General features: G+C 42.4%; 1 protein-coding gene across 2 annotated transcripts in view; it reads left to right on the top strand.

Annotated features, from left to right (window-relative positions):
• The window catches only part of GNA14 (G protein subunit alpha 14), a 152,208-nt gene that overhangs the window by 113,630 nt on the left and 23,918 nt on the right, over positions 1-14,660 (top strand). The window lies entirely within an intron of this gene.

Here is a 14,660-nt window from a genome sequence, read left to right as displayed (position 1 = left end):
CACAGACCAGGTCATTCACCCCTTTCTAAAGTATGAAATGTTCTTTAGAAAATTTCTTGTCCTCCATAAAATAAACTCTGTACCTATTTAAACGGTTACCAATCCCATTCCCCTCACCACCTCCCAGTCCTAGGCAGCCACTAATAAACTTTCTATCCCTATAGCTTTACCTATTTGGACATTTCATATAAATGGAATCATTATGGCATATGGCTTTCGTGACTATCTTCTTTCAATTAGTATAACATTTTCAAGATTTATCCATCTTATAGCATGTATCAGTACCTCATGACTTTTTATGTTTGGGTTGTTTGTACCTTAACTATTATGAATAATGCTGCCATATATGTTTGTGAACATATATGGACATATATGGGCATATATGTGGACATATATATTGTATTTACTAGTATTTATTTGATTTACTTGTATTTACTTGATTATGTGGACATATGTCTTGTATTTACTTGTATATATACCCAGGGGTAGAATTGCTGGGTCATAGAGCAACTCTGTTATTGAAGTAGGTGAGCAAATATGCTGTTTTTCATAGGGGCTCCATGATTTTCCAATCCCACCACCTACATATGAGGGTTGCTATTTCCCTCCATCCTTACCAACACTTGTGATTGTCTGTCTTTTTGAATATAGTACTTCCAGTGAATATAGCACTTTAAGTGGGCATAAGTACTACCTCTGTGCTTTTGATTTGTATTTCCCTAATGCTAATGATGTTAAACATCTGTTCATATATTAATCATTTTTTTCTATATCTTCTTTGCAGAAATGTTTATTCAAATCATTTTGTTCATTGTTAATTGAGTTATTCATTTTTTTTTGCTAATTAAGGGTTCTTTATTCTGAATAAAAGTCTCTTATCAATTGATTTACAGAAATTTTGTCCCATTACATGGCTTGTTTTTTCACTTTCCTGATAATATCCTTTGACACACAGAAGTTGTAAATTTTTAAGTAATTCAATAATTTACTAATTTTTCTTTTTGTTGTTTTGCTTTTGGTGACATATCTCAAAATCCATTGCCTAATCAAAGTTCAGAAAGATTTACTCCTGTGATTTTTTTCTAAATGTTTTGTGGTTTTAGTTCTCACATTTAGGTCAGTGATTTATTTTGAGTTAATTTTGTATACTTGGTGAGACCAGGATCCAGGTTCATTCTCCTGCATGCGAATATCCAGTTGTCCCAACACAATCTGTTGAATAGACTACTCTTTCCCCATTGAATTGTCTTGACATCCTTGTAAAAGAAACAATTGACAGTAAGTATAAGGATTTATATCTGGACTATCAGTCCACTCCGTCTGTATGTCTATCCCTGTGCCAGTGCCACGCTGTCTTGATTACTTAGCTATTTAGTAAGTTTTAAAATCGTGAACTGTGAGTTCTCCAACTTTTTTCTTCTTTTTTAGAGATTATTTTGGTGATTTTGGGTGTTTTGCACTTCCACATGAATTTTAGGATTAGCTTGTCAATTTCTCCAAAAAAAGCCAGCTGGGACTTTGGGAGGGATTGTATCAAGTACATCAGTTTGAAGAGTATTGTCATCTTAAAAATATTAAGTCTTCAGATTCATGAAGGTGAGATTTTATCCCATTCACTTAGATCTTCTTTAATTTCTTCCAACAATCTTTTGTAGCTTTAGGCATACAAATCTTGCACTTCTTTCATTAGATTTATTCTTAAATGTTTAATTCTTTAAGATGCTGTTGCAAATGGAATTTTCTTGATTTCATTTTTGAAAAGTTGATTACTAGTGTATAAAAATACAATTTGATTTTTGTATTGCTCTTGTATCCATCCTTGCTGAACTTACTAGTTCTAATAATTTTTAATGTGTTCTTTTGAATTTGCTACATGCAAAATCATGTCACCTACAATTAGAGATAATTTTTCTTCTTCTCTTTTAATCTGGATGCCTTTTATTTATTTTTATTGCCTAGTTTTCCTTGCCAGAACCTCCAGTACAGTGTTCCTTATTGGAAGGCAAGGGCCCAGAAATGCAGTCCTCAGTCACTGATTGAAGCCATGCCATGGGAGATTTGGGGAGCAGACATGCTTTGTGAAGCTGTTAGTTACATGGTTCCACCTAACACATCTAGCATCTGACAACAGAAAAACACTGATATGTTGTCATTCATTTTGTAAGTTATCAATGGAAGTTCCAGTGCACAGATTTGCGAGGGTGTTTTATCTGTAAGTAATTTGGGGGCGCTGTACAGTAGTGCTAATGTGAAGCCACAGGGAGCTGAACTCACTTGGTGAACCATTGCCAGAGTCAGCATTCTGTCAAATGCCAGAAGACAAATCTGACTGCATGAGCATCATCCAGTAATAAACTTCATTAATCCATTAATGGGGTGATCATATGGGGAAGCAGAACTACAAATAGTTCTCATAGACTGTGTCTTACCGATGCAGTGGGCACATTCTTTACCTTTTATGTATTTGTTTATACTTGCTCATAATAATTTTTTGGGAATGTACTTTCTCCTCCCATTATACTTGGACCTTTTTAGACCTTTACCAGACCTTAAAAGCCTGGTTTAGTGCATGCCGTGCACAGCCTGTGTGTGGGGTTCATCCTTCCCGGGGCAGGACTGAAGTGAGTGTCTCCAGTGACTGATTTGCCGATCTTAGGACCAGCCCTAATGTTTCTCCTGTGCTCTCATCTTCCCTTCAGAACATTTCCCCTAAAATGATTCCTCAGCATCTCGAGGTCTAGCAAACTGGATCCCCAACTGCCCCTGCTCAGACTGCTCTTTCCCTCAGATTTCCAAGTTCTCGTGGTGGTGCTGTTATACTTCTTCTCCATCTCCCACTTTCATTTGGTGTTAACACCTTCCTCCCTTGCCTCCTGTGTCTGGTCTTCCATGGGTCATGCTGAGTATCTGCTTGGTTTTTACCTGTTTTTTTCTCCCCCTGCACTCTCAGGGCTCTTCATCCACATGTAGTGGCTCAGACTGGTAGAGTTGCCTTCAGTCAGTGACAATTGGTTGTAAGACTAGTCTTCAACCATTGTTCTGATCATCTCTCTTTCCTTCTCATACAGCCTCTGGGGCTCCCCATTTCTTGTAAAATTCAGCCCAGATTCCGTAACATGCAACATCTTCAATGAATTGGCCCCAGCATTTATTTTCCATCTAATCTCCTGTTGGTGCTAAACTTCAACATCTTTCAGTTTTTTGTCCCTTTGCTTTCTTACTCCCAGACCTTTGCTTGCTTTGTCTCTTCAGCCTTGAACACTTTCCCCATCTCAGCATTTATCTTATTGCACTGCTTTAACATGTCTCAAATGCTACCTTCTCATTGAAACCTTTCCTGATCTCTTCAGTTGGTGGTAATCTCTTGTGCTTGTGAATCCCTGTAGCACGTTAGCTGTAGCTTTCTAAGGCTCTTGCCTCTTTCTATCTTACTAGTTAGTTATGTTTGTAGATGTGTAAAACTTAATCTCCTACAAACTCTTTGCTAGAAAATGGACAGTGATGGAGTCCACAGCAGAGAATTCTGCAGCCGACATGGTTGACATTGCTACTCAGTGGGATTAGATCCTGGTCATTTGTCACATGTGCTTTATAAACACCTGTATTTATGTCCCAACCTCCCATTCTTTTTCCAGTTTATTCTCATGGAAGATGCTGTCCGGAGTTATCTGATCAGGCACCCCCCTTTCTAGTGTGATCCGATGCCACTATATGTCCTCAGGACTCACTCCAGGCTCCTTGGCACTACCAGCCTCTGTCTCCCCATCCTCGCACACACACAGGCTCCTTGGACACCCTGAACATGCTATGTTCTGTACCCCTGAGCATTCTCTACGTCTCAATGTCTGGATGCCCTGGTAACTCCTTGCCATCCTCCAAAATATACATATTTCATCTTTAAGCCCATTCCATACTCTTCCTTTCCCTGACTTCACTACAAGGCCAAATAAACCCATTTCCTCTGCATCATTGGCCCAGCCCCCTGAACATACTGAGGCACAGTTTTGTTTGTTCACACAGTTATCTGTGGACATGTCTGCCTACCCCAAAGCTATGAGCTCCCTGATGCACAGAGATTTTCTTTTCATCTTTATAACATGAACATCTAGTCATCTGGCAGATACTCAATAAATGCTTGAATACATGAAAACAAAATCCAGGATGTTTTTTAATTCTAAAGAGGAAACTGATGAGTGAACCATAACCAATCAAGCCAAGACTGTCTCTTTGTAGCCTCCTGAAAAGAAAAATTGTCCAAACCAGGTCTGCAACAGAACCTTCTGCACGATGTAATTTTCAAACTCCTTCTGGGAAGTAACTCACATTCCTGATGAAATGCTTGAACAATTCTCTAATACTCCTAAGTGATTAAGAACTTCTGGGAAGTTCGGGTGGTCCACCCAATTGACTGACTAACCTAATAATCTTTAGCCAGACTTTTTAACTTTTTTTTCTTGTCAGCTTCCCTTGCAGAGAGCTTGAAACAAAACTTTGGTGTGCTTGTAAACAATTTATCTGGAAAGTTTTTTTAAAATACAGTTCATCTTAAGACTATTTCTCAGCCTTCCTACTTTCACAACTTACATGCCAATGCTGTATCTCATTCATTCATTCACTTTCTCCACTCCACCTTCCCCTCCCAGCCCTCCCTGTCCCTAGAAGAAGGGACATACTAAGGCTGGAAGGATGGATTGCGGTATCAGGTGAAGGAAGGGAGGGAACAGACGGTATGTAAGGGGGTGGGAGCCTCCTGTGGTTATATACAAGAGAGGAGGAGGAGGTAGAGCATCCTTGGAGGAGTCCAGACCAACAGGTTGGCAGGGCAGAAATCAAATACTTCGGGGACTTGCTAAGGAACTCGATTTCATACATATACCGAGGGATGAAACTGACCGTAACCAGGATCTTCTGCAATTCAGAAAAATGTACTGCATGTGATAGGCATTTTAAAAAGAGTAGCATTGTTACCAGTCAGGTGATGTTAGGATATGCTGCAGAAATAAACCATCTCCAAATCTCAGTGGCTTAGGACATCCAAGATTTATTTCTTGCTCCTGCTACATATACAACCAGGAGTGAAGGCTCTGATCCACACAACTGTCACTCAAGACCCAGGATACTGGAAGCCCCCACCCCCAGTTTCTGGCACTGTCATTGCATCACAAGGCTCCAGGGGTTGTTACAACAAGAGAGAAAATAGAGAAGTGCACAGCAGCAATGAAGACTTCATTGGCCAAAGAAGACTGCAGAGTCATACTCAGCTTCCAGGAGGGTAGGAAAAGCTAATCTTTCCACATTCCCGGAGAGAGAGAGAAGAATCTGAAATATTTCTGAATCCTGGAAATGTCTATCCCACATAGCATTTGAGCCATGCCCTGTTCTCATGCCTCGTCCCCCAGTGTCTTGTGATAGAAGCTCTATTCCAGGAGGGTGTGGCTGCAGAGATGGGGCCACAGCTCCTAGTCTCCTTCCCCAGTTCCCAGTCCAGGGCTATCACTTCACTACAGGAGAGGCTGGCTGCCAGTGTGTCATCCTCTCCAGCCTTGTGTGTGGATGTGCTGTCTCAGGCAAGTGTGGTGGACAGGTCTGGGATCCCTTTCCCCACTCAGCTCTTCCCCATGGGGCAGGGGCTCTGTGTCAGACATGAAAGGCCTGTGATCCTCATTGCCCCCACCTAAACCTGCTTGTAGGGTAGAGGTTCTAGGTCAGCAGGGCCAAGAAAAGAAGACCAAGGATTATCAACTCCTCTCCCCCATACACAGTGGTGCTAGTAGAGCAGAAGTTTCACTCCAGGAGAAGTGGGCCTATCACCCCTTCCCCAGCTCTGGCACAGGGCTCTATCCTGAGGAAGAAACAGAATGTAAAAATGGCATTTTCACCAAAGAGGACTGACTTTACTTGGAATACAGCATGGAAGAGTTTGTGCCCACAGTCATTGTCAAAACAGTAGCAATCTTCATGGTGAGCAATTAAGGGGATGCTGGCACCTTGATGATAGTCGTAGCGGAAAACAAAATGGCAGATTGCAAAGAGTCCAACATCACACTCACCCCTAGGGGTCAGGAGACTGTATGCATGCAAAGTGCTGCAAGGAAAAAAATCTCTTAACCAAAAATCCTATATCCAGCAGAGCTATCTTTCAAATATGAAGGCAGCCTTCATACATTGCTGGTGGGAATTAAAAAAGGAATGCAACATATTACGCCAATTATGTACTTCAATTAAAAAAATGGAGCAGCTGCTTTGGAAAACAATTTGACAATTTCTCAAAAAGTTAAATGTGTGAGAGATGAAAACACGTGCCCACACAAAAATGTGTACATGAATGCTCATAAAAGCATTATTTATAATAGCCAAAAAAGTATAAAAAAAATCCAAATGTCCATCAACTGATGAATAGCTGAATGTAGTATGTTCATACAATAGAATATTATCAGGCAATAAAAATAAATGAAATACTGATGCACAGTACAACATGATAAACCTTGAAAATGTGCTGAGTGAAAGAAGCCTCTCACATAAGGGTGCCTACTGAGTGGGTTCATTTATATACTATTTCTAGAATAGGCAAATCCTAAAGACCAAGAGTATATTGTTGGTTTCCTGGACCTGGGAAAGAGTGGAAGTGACTGTGTATTCATTTCCCAGGGCCGCCAGCCGCCACAATGAAGGACAACAAATGGGGTGGCTTACAACAGCAGAGATGTATTGTCACAGTTTGGAGGCCAGAAGTCCAAAGTCAAGGTGCTGGTAGGGCCATGCTCCCTCCAAGGCCTCTAGGTGAGGATGCTTCCTTACACCTTCCAGCTTCTGCTGGCCCCAGATGTTCTTTTACTGTGGCTGCATGACTTCAGCTTCTGCCTCCATCTTCCCCATGTCTGCATCTGGCTTCCCATGGCCATCCCCTCCCTATGTGTATCTGTGTCCACATGTCCTTCTCCATGTAAGGGTGCTGGTTATATGTACCAGGGCCCGCCCTTATGGCCTCCTCCTAACTCAATTACATCTGCAGAGATATTTTTTCCAAATAAGGTTACATTCACAGGTTCCAAGGGTTAATTCTTTGTTTCTTTTTGGGGGACACAGTTCAACTCATAACAGACTGCTACTGGGTATAGGTACAGGGTGGTTTTCTGGGGGTGTGATAAAAATGTTCTAAAACTGAGTATGGTGATGGTTGCACAACTCCACGACTATTCTAAAAGACACTGAATGGTACATTTTCAGTGGGTGAATTGTATGTGAATTACATCTAAATAAAGTTGGTTTAAAAGAATGAAAGAGAAATACATTCCCATATTTAAAAAGAAAAAAAAGGAGAGAATTTATGGTCAATTTCCTTAAAAGATAATACTAAAGGAAGCCATTCAGGAGGAAAGGTAGGGACACCATTCAGTAATTCCAAGCCACACAAGAAGACAGGTTTCCAGTAAAGGTAATGTGCATACTGATAAGAGCTAAAATTATATATTTTTCTTTCTTCTCTTTGCTGATGTAAAATAAAAGCAAGTGTACAAAAGAGAGGAATCCGCCTTCACCCACGGGAAGCCGGAAGGACCCCAGCGCTCCTCCTGATTTGCAGCCACTCACTTGTATTGGTTCTGTCTGGCTGCCAAGATTCTCCCTGATCCTGAGATTTCCAGGCCTTGTCCAGGACTTGTGGAATATTGGCCTGTTGCATTTGGCATTATTCTAACACCACCCACTCGTGAAATGGAAACTAAACAATCCTTTTTGAGGCATTTATAACTGCTTTTGATATTGGTTAAGAAACTATAAATGTTCTCTGCTGAAGGAAAAAAAATTATCTAAAAGCAAATCATACTTTCTAAATGACAGAAATGTTTGGCTAGAGTTAAAAACTAAAGGTTAAGGATAAAGGTCCTTTTTCTCAGATTTAATCCCCGTGGCCACGGTCCTGTGCCTCACAGGGAGATTTCCTAAAGCAAAGGTCAGCATCTGTCTTAGAACTGACCAGTCCACCTGTGCTGCAGCCTTTTGCTTCCCTGATAAGTGACATCGATTGATTTCAAACTGTTTTCACAAGCAGCCCTGGGTCTTGGGTGTCTTGAGTGGGAGTTATTGTTGGATTTACCAATAATAACGGTGGCAGTGTTGCTGTGTCTGATTATGATGGGGATCCATACCATCTTCTCATCCAGGGAAAAATTGAGTCTGGGTTGGTGGGAGAGATTTACGGTTCCCACATCCTGCTGTCCTTTGCTCGGACCTAAAGGGAACCAATATGACAGCACTGTGGGTCCTGAAATAGCGGCTTTGTGTTATCAGCAGAGGATCAAGATGAGGGGTTAGACTTCTGGACCCCAGTCTCTTACCCTGTGCTAGGCCCTGTGCTGGCTCCAGGCTGGCTAGGTATCTTTGAGCTGCCCCCACTAGGGGCCATGGTGGGGGTTGAAGCCCAGGTTATGATTGAGTTATCTAGGAGAGAATTCAAGTGGGTTCCCACGCCATGAGAGGAGCCATCTACTGGAGAGGTCCTTGGGACCCAGTAGTGAGGCCCAAGGACAGCAGATCTGCTGGGGGAAGTTGGTGTTTGGGGATCTGTGGACCCTGGGGTTGTCTGACCTGAGGCAGTCTGTTCTCCCTGAACCCCCAAAGACCAAGAGCCTGCAGGAATGGGGAGCTGTTTTTCTTGACTGAAGTTAGAAGAATGTGGGAAGGCCAGGGACCTCTAGAGAGATTTCATCCAGTTGTTTAAGGAGGGGCTGACAGCAAGAGCTGCTGCCCCTTTCATGCAGGAGAACCCCTCAATATCTGGTATTCCAGGGACCAGACTCAAACCCAGGTGAGCTTATGAGCTGAAGAACCATCCCTCTAAGAGGCACAGCTGCCTGGTCAACCTGGCTGAGTACATGCTTTGGGAAAGAGAGCCACCACTTGGAAATGCAAGCGTTAGCATTGGACTCTGTCCATGCCTCTCTCCTAGCTGCTGCTGGTAGCTGGCAACCCTTGTCTTTTCTTGGCTTACAGACGCATCATCCAAATCTCTGCTTCCATCTTCACATGGCCTTCTTCTCTGTGCCTCTGTGTATCCTTTTCTGTCTCTTAGAAGGATTTCTCCTTGGATTTAGGGCTGTGTTAAGCTGGAATGATATTGAACCTTACCTTACTGAGCTTTGCAAAGATGCTATTTCCAGATAAGGTTACATTCGGAGGACATAAGTTTGGTGGGGACACTATTCAACTCACTAGAGCTTGGAAGAGCTTTCTGAAGAGTTGGCAAGGTGGGGAACCATAGCAGGGAACCCAAAGCAGAGAAGGAAACAAGCTCAGGAGAGGTGCAGGGAGCGCCCCTGGCTCAGAGGTATGGGAGCTAGCCGCGTTCCCTGTGGGACTCGTGTGGCGGCCTCCCAGGACCACAAGTGACTCTGGGCAGGTCCCTGAAGAGGTAGAGGGATGGGGCAGAGCATGGAAATGCTTGGCGCTAGGTGGCGTGAGAGGCCAGAAGGATAAAAAGGCATTTTGCGGGCCCCACAGGTTGGGAGAAAGCTTTGTACCTGTAAGCTGGGGGCGTTTGGGGTTGAATGAGAACATACTATTATGGTTGGCAACCAAGAAGCTGATTGGAAAATAAATAAATGGAAATTGTTGAGGGATCAGGCATTGCTATATAATATTTCATAAATAGCAGGGAAAAAACCATGGGCCCACAAGTTGTATTGACAGGGGATGGCTCAGGTGGGGTCTTGGCGACAAGGAGCTGAGAGGGGCAAGGTTTCCAAGCAGATGGGGGCAGGGCCATCTGTGGGGACAGAGCTGTACAAGAGCAGGTTATGGAGGCTGGAAAGGCCATGGCTTTGCGCTCTGGTGGAGTAAAGAGCACATGGAGGCAAACAGTAGGAGGTGGGGCCAGATATCATGTTGACTAGATCCTGTGGGCAGGTGGGGGTAGGGCATGACAGCCTGTGCTGGGCTGTAGGCCATCCCCTAGGAGACAACCTCTCTCTCCCTTACTGTTTCATGTCTAGAATTGTGGTAACATAAGTAACATGACGTTTATCATTATAACCACTGAAATTTTTAAAAATGTAGTATAGTTGACATATTAGTTTCAGGTGTATAACATGCTGTGTCAACATTTACATGTATCAGAATGGTCACCACAATAAATGTAATTACCATTTGTCACCACACAAAGTTATTACAGCATTATGGGCTATATTCCCTATACAGGAGATGGGCCTGGAGTCTTGGGTGAAGGTGAGAAAAAGCTGATCCTTCCAACTTGTGATACTTACCGTCCTTGTGACTTATTTATTTTACAATTGGAAATTTGTATCTTTATCCCTTTCATCTGTTTGGATCATCTCCCAATCCCGCTCCCCTACAGCAACCACCAGTCCATCCGTTCTGTTTTGTTTGTTCTTTGGTTTTATTTTGTAGATTACACATGCAAGTGAAATCATGTGCTATTTGTCTTTCTCTGTCTGACTTATTACTTAACATCCCCTCTAGGTCCATCCATATTGTCACAAATGGCAGGATTTCATTCTTTTTTATGGTTGAATAATATTCCACTGTGTATATGTACCACATCTTTATCCATGCCTCTGTTGATGGACACTGAGGTTGCTTCTATATCTTGGTTATTGTAAATAATGCAGCAACACACATAAGGGTGTATATATCTTTTCAAATTAGTGATTTTATTTTCTTTTGGTAAATCCCCAGGAATAGAATTGCTGGGTTGTATGGTATTTCTATTTTTAATTTTTTGAGAAACCTCCATACTGCTTTCCACAGTGGTTGCACAAATTTACATTCCCACCAACAGTGTAGGAGGGTTCCCTTTTCTTCACAGCCTCACTGACACTTGTTATTTCTTGGCTTGTTGATACTAGCCAGTCTGACAGGTGTGAGGTGTATCTCATTGTGCTTTTGATTTGCATTCCCCGGATGAAACATCAGTGCATGAGCTTGCAGTGATGAGACCATCTTTCCATGTGTCTGTTGGCCATCTGTATGTCTTCTTTGCTAAAATGTCTATTACTGTTTTTAAGTGCAGAGTTCAGTGGCATTAAGTGCATTCACATTGTCATGCATGCTCCTTCTTATCATGTGTGAGGGCTGGAGGGTGATGGTGTGTGAGGGATACTTAACGTTGGTGACAGACAGAGTGCCATGAGGAGATGGGCCTGGAGTCTTGGGTGAAGGTGAGAAAAAGCTGATCCTTCCAACTTATGGTAAAAAGAGCTTTGGTTCTGCAGATAAATGGACTTTCTAAAACACTGGGAAGCAGAGCAGGGATGTCATTCAGAAACAAATGGGCACGCATTTCTGCTTTCTCCCCTTTGGGAGGTAGCTTTGCTAATCCCAAATTTACTTAGAAAGCCAGGGAAATCCTCCTGATATTGATGAAACATCCCTGATACAGAAGAACCCAGACTTCTTTAGTGTCTTTATTATTGCAAAATACAACAGAAAATAGAAAAGCACGTTAGCACATGTTGTTTTCAAATGCATGGAGCATCCTTATACTAAGAGAGTATCTGTTGTGTATCTGAAAGTCAAACTTAATTGGGTATCCTCCATTTTTATCTGGCAATGATATTCTGCAGAAACACTGCTATCTGGGCTAATTAAATCTCAAACTTAGGCTAACCGCTCAGTTGTGGTGGGATGTCTTTCCACCAACCCAGCACCCATCAGAAACGCTGCAGGCTCATGCGCACGGGTTCAGCTCACTCCTTGCCCTCACTCTGCCCCCACAAGTGCTGACAAGACAAAGCACCCACAGTTCCCACATAGCCCTCCTGTCACATGGACTTCCTGGGAGGCCCTTTTTTCCCCTCTTCCAAGCTATGCACTCGAACCTGACTTCACCTACAGGGAAGGGGCAATGGCTAATAGAGGACAGTATAGGCCAACCTGGTGCCCTCTGCAGGCAGTCGCCTGTCCTCCGCAGGCCCACGTAGAGAGAGCCCAGGACCCACACTCTGAGGATTCCAGGGCGGGAAGCTAGAATGGCCTCCTGCAGAGCCAAGGATAAGGATGCTGTTGGAAAATCTGGGGTGCCCCACTCTCCTAATGCCGTTCACAGGCAGGAATGCCTGTGAGCTCTCACTGCAAAAGGAAAACAACAACCAAAAATGCAGCCAGGATTAAAACTGCCATTTCAAAAGCACATCATTAAATCAAGCTGTGACCCAAATATTTGTTAAAGTGTGCTTAAGAGTTTTTCAAGCTATTGAAAAGAATGGAAAAAGTGAAACACCAGCAAAAAGAAAGAGAGAGGGAGAGAGAAAGGAAAAACAACCAGCCAGAGCAAGGAGTGTTGTTAGATGATTCTCTGGGAATTGCGTGACAATTTTTATTTCCAGAAATACAAGGTTCAGTGCGGAGGGAGACTTACTGCGGAGCTAGTCAGGAAGCGTCACTCGGGAGTCATTTTGAGAGTTTAAAGGGTGGCGGGGTGGGGTAGGGTGCCTGTAGCTCAGATGGGTGTGTGAAAGGCACACCAGTGGGAAATATGAGCACTTCACACGTGCAGTTAAATTCAGTGCAAAGAATGGGACGGCCTCACGCAGCCCCTTGTGTGCAGGAAACCAGTCCCCACCTGGGCGCTGTTTCACACACTGCGGGGGTCTTGCCTGTCCGCCCTCAGATCTGGCGGTCAGGGCTCAAGGAAGTGATGTGACAGCTTCGGGACGTGAGCAGCTGGACTCAGTCCCTTTACTGTTTGCTTATGGCTGTGGAAGCAACTTAGCTTCCCTGGTCAATTTTTATATACTCCAAAGGACATACCAATAAATCTGAATTTATAGAGCACTTTCCTCCAGGTGGTTCATATGCTCTCCACTAGCCTTAAAATAAGCATGAAGATGTGCCTTCTGCTAAACTCTCTCAATCTCTTTCTCTTTCAATCTCTCTCTTAAAGAGTGAGAATGTCTGGATCTTTACCCAGATATCATGAACTCTGAGGTGGACTCCAAGATAAAGTTCAGACCATGTGATCTTGGCTGAACCTTTACAGGCCCGGGTTAGAAGTACCCTGGCTAGTCTTGCTCCCACCAGGGATATGCAATCAGAGAACTTGTCACTAGGTGGCGCCGTGAGTCATAGCAGCCAGGCTCTCTCCAGTCATGGGGATTTATGGGCCAAGTAAATAGGTAAACTAATCAATGGTGCTTATATTTCTATAAACATAACATTGCTACTGATATTTATATAAACCAACAACAACAGTTATCAGCTGATTTTTAAGGACTGTTTATTGTGTAAATGATACCCTGTAGAGTAAGAGTCGAGGAATACCCGGGCTGGCATCAACAGTGTGCTTTCAGAATGTGCATTTCTAACTGGCTTTAAGAAGAACCCATTTTATTCCTTAGTTGCATGGGATATACCTGAAATTCTACTGTGGGGAAAGAGTCATGTTGTAATGGGCTTGCTGTCAGATGCTTTCTTATACCTGTTTGTAATTTGCCATGGAAAAAGCTTGCTTCTAAGGCTTTCTTTAATCTTGAAAGGCCCTGTTCCTTCTTTTTTCTTGAGAAGGGCCTGGTATTAAATTCTGTATTCCAAAGAACTTTGCTTGAGGTTGTGGAAGAGCAGTTGACAGGCGAGGTATGCAGAAAACAGTTCTTCCGGCCCACGGGGAGATGGTCTTTTTCATCTGGAGAGCTTCAGGGGCAACCACTAGCCTCACTCCTTCCTCCCTTTAAAAATGTACATTTTTTTTTCTGTGTTCTAATTTTTTTCCTTTCACTTATTTCACCCATCCTCCCATCCATCCTCCCAGTCTGTTCTCTGTTTATAAGTCTATTTCAGTTTTGTTTATTCATTTGTTTTGTTTTTTAGATTCCACATATAAATGAAATCATACTGCATTCTTCTTTCTCTGACTTATTTCACTGAGCAAACACCCTTTAGGTCTGTCCTGTTGTTGAATGGTGAGATTTCATTCTTTTTATAGCTGAGTAATACTCCATTGTGTATATATGTACCACATCTTCTTTATCCATTCATCTACTAATGGACACTTAGATTGCTTCCATATCTTGGCTATTGTAAATAATACTGCGATAAACATAAGGATGCATATAATATTTTTGAATCAGGGATTTCTTTTTCTTTGGATAAATTACTAGAAGTAGAATTGCTGGGTTATGTAGTACTTCTATTTTTAATTTTTTGAGACATCTCCATACTGCTTTTCATAGCAGCTGTACCAATTTGCAATCCTACGAATAGTACACAAGGGTTCTCTTTTCTCCACATCTTTGCCAACACTTGTTATTTCTTGCCTTTTGGATAGTGGCTCTTCCAACTGGTGTAAGGTAATATCTCATTGTGGTTTTGATTTGTGTTTCCCTGATGATTAGTGATGTTAAGCATCTTTTCATGTGTATGTTGGCCATCTGTATGTCTTTGGAAAAATGTGTCTTCAGATCCTCTGCCCATTTTTTAATTGGTCTATTTGTCTTTTTGGTGTTAAATGAATTCTTTATACATTTTGGATATTAACCCTTACTGTTTATATAATCTGTAAATATTCTCTCATTTCATAGGTTGCCTTTTTATTTTGTTGATGGTGTCCTTTGCTGTGCAGAAGCTTTTTAGTTTGTTGTAGTCCCACATGTTTATTTTGCTTTTGTTTCCCTTGTCTGGAGAGACATATCCAGAAAAAAAGTACTCAT

Source organism: Manis javanica, chromosome 2, assembly GCF_040802235.1.
Source record: "Manis javanica isolate MJ-LG chromosome 2, MJ_LKY, whole genome shotgun sequence".
Classification (NCBI taxonomy): domain Eukaryota; kingdom Metazoa; phylum Chordata; class Mammalia; order Pholidota; family Manidae; genus Manis; species Manis javanica.
The sequence above is the reverse complement of the archived record's forward strand: the minus strand, read 5'-3'. Positions and strand labels throughout refer to the sequence as shown.